The following is a 12834-nucleotide window of genomic DNA, read 5'->3' on the forward strand; positions in this document are numbered from 1 at the left end:
CACCTTGCGGTCACTTCCTGTAACAACAACTTTAAGATTCCTGCTTAATGGGCTTCAGTTCAGTTCAGTTCAGTTCAGTTGCTCAGTCTGTTCAACCCCATGTACGGCAAAACACCAGGTTTTCCCGAGTTGGTCCATCACTAACTCCCAGAGGTTGCTCAAACTCATGTCCATGGAGTCAGTGATGCCATCCAACCATCTCATCGTCAGTCATCCTCTTCCTCCTTCCTTCCATCTTTCCCAGCATCAAGGTCTTTTACAATGCGTCAGTTCTCTGCATCAGGTGACCAGAGTATTGGAGCTTCAGCTTCAGCATCAGTTCTTCCAATAAATATTCAGGGTTAATTTCATTTACGATTGACTGGTTGGATCTCTTTACTGTCCAAGGGACTCTCAAGAGTCTTCTCCAACACTAGAGTTCAAAAGCATCAATTCTTTCATGCTCAGCTTTCTTTATGGTCCAAATCTCACATCTATATAAGACTAATGGAAATACAATAGCTTTGACTAGATAGACCTTTGTTGGCAGGGTAACGTCTCTGCTTTTTAATATTCTGTCTAGGTTGGTCATAGCTTTTCTTCCAAGGAGCAATCTTTTTTTAATGTCATGGCTGCAATCACCATCTGCAGTGATTTTGGAGCCCAGAAAAATAAAGTCAGCCACTGTTTCCACTGTTTCCCCATCTATGTGCCATGAAGTGATGGGACCAGATGCCATGATCTTCATTTATTGAATGTTGAGTTTTAGCCAGCTTTTTTCAGTCCCGTCTTTCACTTTCAACAAGAGGCTCTTTAGTTTCTCTTCTCTTTCTGCAGTAAGGGAGGTGTCATCTGCATATTTGAGGTTATTGATATTTCTCCCAGCAATCTTGATTCCAACTTGTGCTTCATCCACCCTGGCATTTTGCATGTTGTATTCTGCACATAAGTTAAATAAGCAAGGTGAGAATACACAAGCCTTGCTGCTAAGTCACTTCAGTCGTGTCCGACTCTGTGCGACCCCATAGACGGCAGCCCATCAGGCTCCCCTGTCCTGGGATTCTCCAGGCAAGAATATTGGAGTGGGTTGCCATTTCCTTCTCCAATGCATAAAGTGAAAAGTCAAAGTGAAGTCGCTCAGTCGTGTCCAACTCTTAGCGACCTCATGGACTGCAGCCCACCAGGCTCCTCTATCCATGGGATTTCCCAGGCAAGAGTACTGGAGTGGGGTGCCATTACTTTCTCCGACACAAGCCTTGACATACTCCTTTCTCAGTTTGCAACCAGTCCATTGTTCCACGTCCAGTTCTAACTGTTGCTTCTTTATCTTCATACATTTTACTCAGGAGGCAGGTAAGATGGTCTGGTCTTCCCATCTCTTTAACAATTTTCCACAGTTTATTGTGATTCACACAGTCAAAGGCTTTTGTGTAGCCAATGAAGCAGTAGATGTTATCTGAAATGTTGGCAATTTGATCTGTGGTTCCTCTGCGTTTTCTAAATGCAACTTGAACATCTGGAAATTCTTGGTTTGTATATTATTGAAGCCTAGCTTGGAGAATTTTGAGCATTACTTTGCTAACATATGAAATAAGAGCAATTTTGTGGCAGTGTGAGCATTCTTTGGGGTTGAAATGAAACCTGACCTTTTCTAGTGCTGTGGCCAGTCCTGGGTTTTCTAAATTTTCTGGCATATTGAGTGCAGCACTTTTGCAGCCTCATCTTTTAGGATTTGAAATAGCTTAGCTGGAATTCCATTACCTCCCCTAGCTTTCTTCATGGTGATGCTTCCTAAGGCCCACTTGACTTTGCATTCCAGAATATCTGACTCTAGGTGAGTGATGACACCATCATGGTTTTCTGAGTCATTAAGATCTTTTTTGTATAATTCTTCTGAGTGGACATCATTAGATGATCAATACTGAAATCAGGTTGATTATATTCTTTTGAAGAAGAAGATGAAGAAACTCTATATAGTCAATAAAACAAGATGAGGAGCTGACTATGGCTCAGATCATGAACTCTTTATCGCAAAATTTAGACTTAAATTGAAGAAAGTAGGGAAAACCACTAGGCAATTCAGATATGACCTAAGTCAAATCCCTTATGATTTTACAGTGGAATTGACAAATAGATTTAAGGGATTAGATCTGATAGAGTGCCTGAAGTACTGTTTGAGGTTCTCAACATTGTCCAGAAGGTGGTGACCAAAATCATCCCCAAGAAACAGAAATGCAAGAAGGCAAAATGGTTGTCTGAGGAGGTCTTACAAATAGCTGAGAAAGAAGAGATGTGAAAGGAAAAGCAGAAGGGGAAACTTATATCCAACTGAATGCAGAGTTCCAAAGTGTAGCAAAGAGAGAGAAGAAAGCTTTCTTAAGGGAAACCTTAATTTCCTCAAAGAAATAGAGGAAAACAAAAGAATGAGAAAGACTAGAGATCTCTACAAGAAAATTAGAGATACCAAGGGAACATTTCATGGAAAGATGGGCACATTAAATGACAGAAACAGTATGGACCTAACAAGTAGTAGAGATTAAGAAGTTCAGTTCAGTTCAGTTCAGTCACTCAGTCGTGTCCGACTCTTTGTGACCCCATGAATTGCAGCACACCAAGCCTCCCTGTCCATCACCATCTCCCGGAGTTTGCCCAAACTCTTGTCCATCGAGTAGGTGATGCCATCCAGCGTCCCCTTCTCCTCCTGCCCCCATCCCCTCCCAGCATCAGGGTCTTTTCCAATGAGTCAACTCTTTGCATGAGGTGGCCAAAGTATTGGAATTTCAATTTCAGCATCAGTCCTTCCAAAGAACACCAGGACTGATCTCCTTTAGGATGGATGGGTTGGATCTCCTTGCAGTCCAAGGGACTCTCAAGAGTCTTCTCCAACACCACAGTTCAAAAGCATCCATTCTTTGGTGCTCAGCTTTCTTCACAGTCCAACTTTCACATCCATACATGACCATTGGAAAAACCATAGACTTGACTAGACAGATTTTTGTTGGCAAAGAAATGTCTCTGCTTTTGAATATGCTATCTAGGTTGGTCATAACTTTCCTCCCAAGGTGTAAGCGTCTTTTAATTTCATGGCTGCAATCACCATCTGCAGTGATTTTGGAGCCCAAAAAAATAAAGTCTGACACTGTTTCCCCATCTATTTCCCATGAAGTGATGGGACCAGATGCCATAATCTTCGTTTTCTGAATGTTGAGCTTTAAGCCAACTTTTTCACTCTCCTCTTTCATTTTCATCAAGAGGCTTTTGAGTTCCTCTTCACTTTCTGCTATAAGGGTGGTGTCATCTGCATATCTGAGGTTATTGATATTTCTCCTGACAATCTTGATTCCAGCTTGTGCTTCTTCCAGCCCAGGCTTTCTCATGATGTACTCTGCATAGAAGTTAAATAACCAGGGTGACAATATATAGCCTTGACATACTCCTTGTCCTATTTGGAACCAGTCTATTGTTCCATGTCCAGTTCTAACTGTTGCTTCCTGAGCTGCATATAGGTTTCTCAAGAGGCAGGTCAGGTGGTCTGGTATTCCCATCTCTTTCAGAATTTTCCACAGTTGATTGTGATCCACACAGTCAAAGGCAGAAAATGAAGGGAAACTAAAGATCCTCTTGATGAAGTTGAAAGAAGAGAGGGTAAAACCTGGCTTAAAATGCAACATTCAAAAAACTAAGATCATAGCATCTGGTCCCAACGCTTTATGGGAAATAGATGGGGAAAAAATGGACAGTGACAGACTTTATTTCTTGGGCTCCGAAATCACTGCAGATGGTGACTGCAGCCATGAAATGAATAAACATTTTCTCTTTGACATTTGCTCTTTGAAAGCTATGACAAACCTAGACAGCAAATTAAAAAGCAGAGACATAACTTTGCCAACAAAGATCCAAATAGTCAAAGCTGTGGTTTTTCCAGAAGTCATGTATGGATGTGACATTTGGACCATAAAGATGGCTGAGTGCCAAAGAACTGTTGCTTTCAAACTGTGGAGCTAGAGAAGACTCTTGAGAGTCCCTAGGACTAGAAGGAAATCAACCCTGAAGATTCATTGGAAGGAATAATGCTGAAGTTGAAGCTCTAATACTTTGGTCACCTGATGTGAAGAGCCATCATGGAAAAGACCCTCATGCTGGGAAAGACTGAGGGCTGGAGGAGAAGAAGGCAGGAGAGGATAAGAAGGTTGGATGGCAATACTAACTAAATGGACATGAGTTGGAGTAAACTCTGGGAGATAAGCAAGGACAAAGAAGCCTGGTGTGCTGCAGTTCATGGGATTGCAGAGAGTCAGATATAACTATTGACTGAACAACAACAACACACCTAAGAATACAGCTAATTATGGCCCTTATTGTGTAATAAAACTCAAAAGGAATTTAAAATGCTCCTAGGTAATTATGTTAGACCTGTAACTACTGAGAGTGTATCAAGAAAAATACTTCCTCACTTTTAAATTCAACGACTGACGGAATAATTTCATGTCTAATATACATATAGCCAATAAATACATAGATACAAAATATCAAATGAAGAAATACACTATGAGGAAATAAAATCATTGTGCTGCAGTGAGATGTGATTATATATGTAACTTGTCATTACTGGATGATATTTTCAATATAGTGGTGTTAACAAAGATATACAAAAATCAATTCTGATATTATATAAAGCCACATGCGCAGTACAAGGCCTATCTCCTTTCTTACAACAAATGAAATGAGCCTTGAAAGTATAGGTGATGAATGTAAGACATAGGAAAACATTTGAATATATCTGAATTAGAAAGTACACAAAAAAAGAAAAATAAATTATAAATGTATGAAGGCAAGCATCAATGTTCATATATGAAAAAAATCTTTGTAAAAAAAAATTTTTTTTAATTAAAAGAGAACACCATTGTGCTGTTGCTTCTAAATCTGATGCATGGGTTCCTAGTGGTCAGTCATCGTGGTTGGTGAGCAGTAACTGAGCCAAGATGCTACAGAATTTTCTTGCTCTCCATCAGATTACTAAGAGGACCATAAGTACTGCTTCAGGCAGGCAGTTTGAAAATAAGGTTCCAAAGAAACAAAAGCTGTTCCAGGAAGATAATGGAATTCCAGTGTATCTGAAGAGTGGGATAGCTGATGCCCTCCTGTATAGAGCCACCATGGTTCTTATAGCTGGTGGAATGGCATATGCCATATATAAGCTGGCTGTGGCTTCATTTCCCAAGAAGCAGGATTGACTTCAGTTTATCCTCCCAGCAATGAGTTGGTTCAATTCCATTCAGCTCTCTGTGGGCCAGCAATCTGATATATAACCGAATTCTTTGGAGATCAGTATTTATTGATTTGTACCAACTGCCACCAATAAAGCAGTCTTTACCATGAAAAAAAAAAAGAAGAAGAAAAAAAACCACAACAAGAGACAACTGATGCATGAACTTTGCTTACTTAAATCTTAACCAATTCTAATATGGTCTTAACCTTTTATTTAATGATAACAACTACAGTGAGGTCCTTTGAATGAGTTTTTAGTAAGCTGAATCACTCAAAATTATTTAAAATCATCATAGATCATGACAAATTGTAAAACACAGCAAGTCTTTCAGCTGAAAAGGAGATAAGCTAACAAGTAAATTCTTAAAACATTATTAATGACTTTACTTTTATTAAAGGCAGTAAAGTAAAATTATAATAAACTCTGCCTTGGGTATAAATCTTGGAGAACGGAATGGCTACCCACTCCAGTATTCTGGCCTGGAGAATTCTAGGAACTGTATAGTCCATGGGGTTGCAAAGAGTCGGACCTGACTGAGTGACTTTCACTTGGGTATAAATGAAATACTTAAGCTTAAAATAATGTAAGTTTTATCATACTTACTTGTCATGTTCTCCATAATTTTCAGCTACTTCAATGCTGTTGGAAAACAGCCATTAAAAATTAGTGAAAGAATATTATGCACTGGTGTGCATTTTCACTTGTTACCTGGGGTTCTTTTCCCAACATTATTTGGAAAGTGGATCACCAGTTTATTTTCTTGGAAGATCTCTATATTGATTATTCAGTGTATTGTTACTGAGTCCAAGCTTGCTCTGCTCACTGCACCACAGGCCAGTGAATCTGAGAGATGAGGGGTTAAGGCAAGGAAGAGACTATAATTGAGGAGCCAGCTGACCGAGAAGATGGCAGGCTAGTACCCCCAAATAACCATCTTATCTGATCTGGATGCTGTTTTTTTTTTTTTAATAGATCAGAGATGTGGCGGGAGGTGAGGAATCAAAGTAAAAAGACCATTCATCTTGCAAACATCTCCTAGAATGGCAAGCCTCAGGCAGAGATGAATTAATTTCTTCCTTCCTGCCATCTACAGGTGAACAGAGTTCTGAACAAGGGCACTTAATTTAACAGTCAGACAGAGGGGCAGGATTCTCTGAGGCAGGCCATTCTGTATGATTATAGTAGCAAAAGCAATGAAAAGCAAGTCAAAGAAACCGTTTCCAAAATGTAGGAATTTGGCTTTTTCTGTGCAACAATTCCCCACTGTCAAAGTCCCTTCCACAATCTTGTGGGAAAAGGGGGTGACGATATTTCTGCTTAGTCAGATGGATCTTTCAGGGAGTGTCTGCCCTCATTGCCAGTGTTTCAAATGTTGAGATTTGTCTTTAATTTTTAAATTTTTTTGGAAAGTGTTCATTTCACACTGATAGACTTAGAAAAGCTGAACTTCAAATACATGAGACAGCACCTCAAATTAAGAAATTTAGACCTTTTCTATGTATGAAGTGAAAGTCGCTCAGTTGTGTCCGACTCTTTGTGACCCCATGGACTATACAGTCCATGGAATTTTCCAGCCCAGAATACTGGAGTGGATAGCTGTTCCCTTTTCCAGGGGATCTTCCCAATCCAGGGATCAAACCCAGGTCTGCCGCATTGCAGCCAGATTCTTTACCAGCTGAGCCACCAGGGAATACATAGCTTCTATGTATGGGGAGATGCAAAAGTCAGGGCTCATTAAAATTATTTCCTTAGTATGTACCTCACCCATCTGGGGCCTGCAGTCCTGCACTCTCAGAATTTCCTCAGGGTTCACCATAGGGAGTGGCTGGAATGCTTGCAGTCTATGGACTGATAAGTGGCATGTATTCACCCTCCTTGGGGTTCACTGGCTCACACTGAAGGGCTGCAATTGCTGATTCCATTCTTCAAGTCTTCCCCTCTTGGTCATGAATGAGCATTATCTGGGAAACATTTCATCATTAACTTTTGTCCCACATTACTAGATGCTTCGTCCCAGTTCAGTCACAATTTCTTGATATGCTATTCCAGGTGTTAAGTTTTAGATCAGGCCCCATCAACAATTAAAAATTCTCTGGATTCTAACTATAATCCAGGAGACATTTTCCCTTGTTGCTTCTTCCCATACCTAGAATCAGAGTATTTTATACTATAAAATACAAATATTTTATATTACAAATGTGAGTTTCTTAAAATGTTTAGCCATAGAAGTTTTGTTTGAGGCCTGATTACACATTGGTTACTGCAAGAGACAACAATCTTATAAATTAAACTGGATATAAATAATGTAGACAAAGACACAGTGCGGTAGGGAGACACAAAGCACAATATGAAAACAAAGAATAAATGTAAATAATGATTAGATGATCAGTATAAGTAGTTGTAATCCAGTTTCAATAATCAAGTGACCAAAGGAGCCATAGCTGATTTAATGAGCTATCTACAGTTTCATTGCACTGGCCATGAATACTTATGCATAAGCCTAATCTTTGAGATGAGTGTATGTTACTGGCAGAATTGACCAGGTAGAGAGAAAAAGATATATGTTCCAAAAGGTATAATCTACCAAACTATTGGAAGTCATAATTAATTGGAGAAGTTTTTCTTTCACCTGGAAAACATAAATTTAAGCCAGTAATCCTTGAAATCTATAAAAATTACAACCATATTTATCAGTTTACTTCGGTTTTATATAAATAATCCTTTTTGTTAACAGCTTTATGAAGTCGTCAGGTTTCCCATGAGAATTCTTCAAGTTCTTATTCAGTTCAATATTATATTTTGAAAGTCAGAAACTTGTAAAGTCTTTTTTATAAATCTTGAATATGAGACATTTTGTAAAGGCATTAGAGTAAAACCATAACTGTCTACATTAACAAAAGGCTTTAAAAAAGACAAATTTTAATCTGATTACTGCTGTGACACGTAACATTTTCAGATAACTAAAATTATGACTGATAATATTTTACCAAGACATATCAGATTTTTAGGAACTCCCTATAATCTTGAGAATATCTGTACCATTTACCATATTATATAACAAAGTTTATGACTCATTTGACAACACTTCCCTTAAACCAAACATACCAAATAAACATGATTAGTTTAATATTTCCCTTTGGAGTTCCTCAGGGGAACTTTGAAGCATCCCAAAGTTAGCTAGAGGTCAAAGGAACTTTATTATAGTTTGATTTGGGAAGACTTGTCAAAGGAATACCAAGTAACATTTTAAAATACAACCGACCACGGGTCACTGTGAAACTTAGCCAAAGTGACAATAAAGGGGGCGATCCTAAGATGGCGGAGGAATAGGACAGGAGAGCACTTTCTCCCCCACAAATTCATCAAAAGAACATTTAAATGCTGAGTAAATTCCACAAAACAACTTCTGAATGCCGGCAGAGGACATCAGGCACTGAGAAAAGCAGCCCAGTGTCTTCAAAAGGAGATGGAGAAGTCTTGAGACTACTGTAAAAGTAAGACTGAAAACCAGAAGCAGGAGGCTTAAGTACAAATCCTGAGACCACCAGAGAACTCCTGACTCCAGGGAACATTAATTGACAGGAGCTCATCAAACGCCTCCATACGTACACTGAAGCCAAGCACCACCCAAGGGCCAACAAGTTCCAGGGCAAGACATACCACGCAAATTCTCCAGCAACACAGGAACACAGCCCTGAGCTTCAATATACAGGCTGCCCAAAGTTACTCCAAACTCATTGACATCTCATAACTTGTTACCGGACACTTCATTGCACTCCAGAGAAAAGAAATCTAGCTCCACCCACCAGAACACCGACACAAGCTTCCCTAACCAAGAAACCTTGACAAGCCACCCATACAACCCCACCCACAGCAAGGAAACTCCACAATAAAGAGAACTCCACAAATTGCCAGAATACAGAAAGGCCACCCCAAACACAGCAATATAAACAAGATGAAGAACAGAGGAATACCCAACAGGTAAAGGAACAGGATAAATGCCCACCAAACCAAACAAAAGAGGAAGAGATAGGGAATCTACCTGATAAAGAATTCCAAATAATGATAGTGAAAATGATCCAAAATCTTGAAACCAAAATGGAATCACAGATAAACAGTCTGGAGACAAGGATTGAAAAGATGCAAGAAAGGTTTAACAAGGACCTAGAAGAAATAAAAAAGAGTCAATATATAATGAATAATGCAATAAATGAGATAAAAAACACTCTGGAGGCAACAAATAGTAGAATAATAGAGGCAGAAGATAGGATTAGTGAAGTAGAAGACAGAATGGTAGAAATAAATGAATCAGAGAGGAAAAATAAAAATGAGTTAAAAGAAATAAGGACAATTTCAGGGACCTACAGGACAATGTTAAATGCCTCAATATTCGCATCATAGGAGTCCCAGAAGAAGAAGACAAAAAGACCATGAGAAAATACTTGAGGAGATAATAGTTGAAAACTTCCCTACAATGGGGAAGGAGATAATCACCCAAGTCCAAGAAACCCAGAGAGTCCCAAACAGGATAAACCCAAGACGAAACACCCCAAGACACATATTAATCAAATTAACAAAGATCAAACACAAATAACAAATATTAAAAGCAGCAAGGGAAAAACAACAAATAACACACAAGGGGATTCCCAAAAGGATAACAGCTGATCTTTCAATAGAAACTCTTCAGGCCAGGAGGGAATGGCAGGATATACTTAAAGTGATAAAAGAAAATAACCTACAACCCAGATTACTGTACCCAGCAAGGATCTCATTCAAATATGAAGGAGAAATCAAAAGCTTTACAGACAAGCAAAAGCTGAGAGAATTCAGCACCACCAAACCAGCTCTCCAACAAATGCTAAAGGATCTTCTCTAGACAGGAAACACAAAAAGCGTGTATAAACTCGAACTCAAAACAATAAGGTAAATGGCAACGGGATCATACTTATCAATAATTACCTTGAATGTAAATGGGTTGAATGCCCCAACCAAAAGACAAAGACTGGCTGAATGGATACAAAACCAAGACCCCTACATATGTTGTCTACAAGAGACCCACCTCAAAACAGGGGACACATACAGGCTGAAAGTGAAGGGCTGGAAAAAGATATTCCATGCAAATAGAGACCAAAAGAAAGCAGGAGTAGCAATACTCATATCAGATAAAATAGACTTTAAAACAAAGGCTGTGAAAAGAGAGAAAGGATGCTACATAATGATCAAAGGATCAATCCAAGAAGAAGATATAACAATTATAAATATATATGCACCCAACATAGGAGCACCACAATATGTAAGACAAATGCTAACAAGTATGAAAGGGCAAATTAACAATAACACAATAATAGAGGGAGACTTTAATACCCCACTCACACCTATAGATAGATCAACTAAACAGAAAATTAACAAGGAAATACAAACTTTAAATGATACAATAGACCAGTTACACCTAAATGATATCTATAGGACATTTCACCCCAAAACAATGAATTTCACCTTTTCCTCAAGTGCGCACGGAACCTTCTCCAGGGTAGATCACATCCTGGGCCATAAATCTAGTCTTGGTAAATTAAAAAAAATTGAAATCGTTCCAAGCATCTTTTCTGACCACAATGCAGTAAGATTAGATCTCAATTACAGGAGAAAATCTATTAAAAATTGCAACATATGGAGACTGAACAACACGCTGCTGAATAACCAACAAATCACAGAAGAAATCAAAAAAGAAATAAAAATATGCATAGAAATGAATGAAAATGAAAACACAACAACCCAAAACCTGTGAGATACTGTAAAAGCAGTGCTAAGGAGTAAGTTCATAGCAATACAGGCATACCTCAAGAAACAAGAAAAAATTCAAATAAATAACCTAACTCTACACCTAAAGCAACAAGAAAAGGAAGAAATGAAGAACCCCAGGGTGAGTAGAAGGAAAGGAATCTTAAAAAATTAGGGAAGAAATAAATGCAAAAGAAACAAAAGAGACCACAGCAAAAATCAACAAAGCCAAAAGCTGGTTCTTTGAAAGGATAAATAAAATTGACAAGCCATTAGCCAGACTCATCAAGAAACAAAGGGAGAAAAATCAAATCAATAAAATTAGAAATGAAAATGGAGAGATCACAACAGACAAAACAGAAATACAAAGGATCATAAGAGACTACTATCAGCAATTATATGCCAATAAAATGGACAACTTGGAAGAAATGGACAAATTCTTAGAAAAGTACAACTTTCCAAAACTGAACCAGGAAGAAATAGAAAATCTTAACAGCTCCATCGCAAGCATGGAAATTGAAACTGTAATCAGAAATCTTCCAGCAAACAAAAGCCCAGGTCCAGACGGCTTCACAGATGAATTCTACCAAAAATTTAGAGAAGAGCTAACACCTATCCTACTCAAACTCTTCCAGAAAATTGCAGAGGAAGGTAAACTTCCAAACTCATTCTATCAGGCCACCATCACCCTAATACCAAAACCTGACAAAGATGCCACAAAAAAAGAAAACTACAGGCCAATATCACTGATGAACATAGATGCAAAAATCCTTAACAAAGTTTTAGCAATCAGAATTCAACAACACATTAAAAAGATCATACACCATGACCAACTGGACTTTATCCCAGGGATGCAAGGATTCTTCAATATCTGCAAATCAATCAATGTAATATACCACATTAACAAATTGAAAAATAAAAGCCATGTGATTATCTCAATAGATGCAGAGAAAGCCTTTGACAAAATTCAACATCATTTATGATAAAAACTCTCCAGAAAGCAGGAATAGAAGGAACATACCTCAAAATGCTGCTGCTGCTGCTAAGTTGCTTCAGTCATGTCCAACTCTGTGTGACCCCATAGATACCTCAACATAATAAAAGCTATATATGATAAACCCACAGGAAACATTATCCTCAATGGTGAAAAATTGAAAGCATTTCCCCTAAAGTCTGGAACAAGACAAGGGTGCCCACTTTCACCACTACTATTCAACACGGTTTTGGAAGTTTTGGCCACAGAAATCAGAGCAGAAAAAGAAATAAAAGGAATCCAAATTGGAAAAGAAGAAGTAAATCTCTCACTGTTTTCAGATGACATGATCCTCTACATAGAAAATCCTAAAGATGCCACCAGAAAATTACTAGAGCTAATCAATGAGTATAGTAAAGTTGCAGGATATAAAATCAACACACAGAAATCCCTTGCATTCCTATACACTAATAATGAGGAAATAGAAAGAGAAATTAAGGAAACAATTCCATTACCATTGCAACGAAAAAAATAAAATACTTAGGAATATATCTACCTAAAGAAACTAAAGACCTATGTATCAAATCAGATCAAATCAGATCAGTCGCTCAGTCGTGTCCAACTCTTTGAGACCCCATGATCGCAGCACGCCAGGCCTCCCTGTCCATCACCAACTCCCAGAGTTCACTGAGACTCACGTCCATCGAGTCAGTGATGCCATCCAGCCATCTCATCCTCTGTCGTCCCCTTCTCCTCCTGCCCCCAATCCCTCCCAGCATCAGAGTCTTTTCCAATGAGTCAACTCTTCACATGAGGTGGCCAAAGTACTGGAGTT

The 12834-nt window shown here is 38.6% G+C and overlaps 1 pseudogene; it reads left to right on the forward strand.

The window, feature by feature from the left end:
* The first annotated feature begins 4961 nt into the window (after nucleotides 1–4961).
* LOC138985628 (cytochrome c oxidase subunit 7A2, mitochondrial pseudogene) lies at nucleotides 4962–5213 on the forward strand (annotated as a pseudogene).
* Nucleotides 5214–12834: the final 7621 nt, after the last annotated feature.

This window comes from Bos mutus, chromosome 25 (genome assembly GCF_027580195.1).
Source record: "Bos mutus isolate GX-2022 chromosome 25, NWIPB_WYAK_1.1, whole genome shotgun sequence".
Classification (NCBI taxonomy): domain Eukaryota; kingdom Metazoa; phylum Chordata; class Mammalia; order Artiodactyla; family Bovidae; genus Bos; species Bos mutus.